The following is a 1,851-nucleotide window of genomic DNA, read 5'->3' as shown; positions in this document are numbered from 1 at the left end:
CACACTCCAAGATGTCTAGTGAACTTAAGTGAATGACAACACCATTGTGGTTATCAGGGTCACTGAGAACTTTCTTGCATAGTTCTTTGTGTACTCTCTCCACATCTTAATCTCTTCTGCTTCTGTTAGGTCCTTACTGTTTCTGTCCTTTATCATGCCCATCCTTATCTGAAATATTCCCTTGATATCTCCAATTTTCTTTTAAAGATTTCTAGCTTTTCCCATTCTATTGTTCTTCTCTATTTCTTTGCATTGTTCATTTAAGACGGGCTTCTTATTTCTCCTTGCTATTCTCTGGAAGTCTGCATTTAGTTGGGTATATCTTTCCCATCCTTCTTTGACTTTTGCTTCTCTTCTTTGCTCAGCTATTTGTAAAGCTTCTTTGGACAATCATTTTGCCTTCTTGCATTACTTTTTTTTTTTTTGAGATGGTTTTGTTTACTGCCTCCTATATGATGTTACAAACTTCTGTCCATAGTTTTTCAGGCACTATGCCTACCAGATCTAATCCCTTGAATCTATTCATAACCCCCACTGTATAATCATAAGGGATTTGAGTTAGGTCATACCTGAATGGCCTAGTGGTTTTCCCTATTTTCTTAAATTTAAGCCTGAATTTTGTGATAGGGAGCTCATGATCTGAGCCACAGCCAGGTCCAGGTCTTCTTTTTACTGATTGCATAGAGCTTCTCTATCTTTGGATGCAAAGAACATAATCAATCTGATTTTGGTACTGACCATCTGGTGATATCCACATTTAGAGTCATCTCTTGGGTTGTTGGAAAAGGGTGTTTGCTATGACTAGTGTATTCTCTTGACAAAACTCTGTTAGCCTTTGCCCTACTTCATTTTGTACTCCAAGGTCAAACTTGCTGGTTATTCTGGGTATTTCTTGGCTTATTAGTTTTGCATTCCAATCCCCTATGATGGAAAGGGTTTCTTCTAATCTAGAAGGTATTGTAGGTCTTCATAGAAATGGTCAATTTGAGTTTCTTTGGCATCAGTGTTTGGGGCATAGATTTGGATTACTGTGATGTTGAATGGTTTGCCTTGGAAAACAACCAAGGTCATTCTGTCATTTTTGAGACTGCACCCAAATACTGCACTTCAGACTTTGATTGACTGTGAGAGCTTCCCCATTTCTTCTAAGGGACTCTTGCCCACAGTAGTAGATACAATGGTCATCTGAATCAAATCCATCCATTCCCATCCATTGTAGTTTACTGATTCCTCAGATGTTGAAGCTCAATCTTGCCATCTGCTTGACTTTGCCCAATTGAGCTTGATTCTTGGACCTAACATTCCAAGTTCCTATGCAATATTGTTCTTTAGAGTGTCAGACTTTAATTTCACCACCAGACACATCCACAACCAACATCATTCATGCTTTGGCCCAGCTGCTTCATTCTTTCTGGAGCTATTAGTAATTGCCCTCCAATCTTCCCCAGTAGCATATTAGACACCTTCCAACCTGGCGGGAGGCAGGGCACATCTTCCAGTGTCATATCTTTTTGCCTTTTCCTACTGTCCATGGTGTCCTCCAAGAAAGAATGCTGCAGTGGGCTGCCATTTCTTCCTCTAGTGGACCATGTTTTGTCTCCACTATGATCCATTTATCTTGGCTGGCCCTTCAGGGCATGGCTCATAGCTTCACTGAATTATCCAAGCCCCTTCACCATGGTAAGGCTATAGTCTATGATGATGGAAATATATGTATTTTATTATACATATAATCTTATTAATATTTATACATACACATACACACTTATGAAAACTGACGTTAATCAAATAAATGATATATTAATTATAGTCAGATGATAAATATATAATTTTGAACTCTGATAGGGCTTA

Source organism: Capricornis sumatraensis, chromosome 2 (genome assembly GCF_032405125.1).
Source record: "Capricornis sumatraensis isolate serow.1 chromosome 2, serow.2, whole genome shotgun sequence".
Lineage (NCBI taxonomy): Eukaryota > Metazoa > Chordata > Mammalia > Artiodactyla > Bovidae > Capricornis > Capricornis sumatraensis.
Note: the sequence above shows the minus strand (reverse complement) of the source record.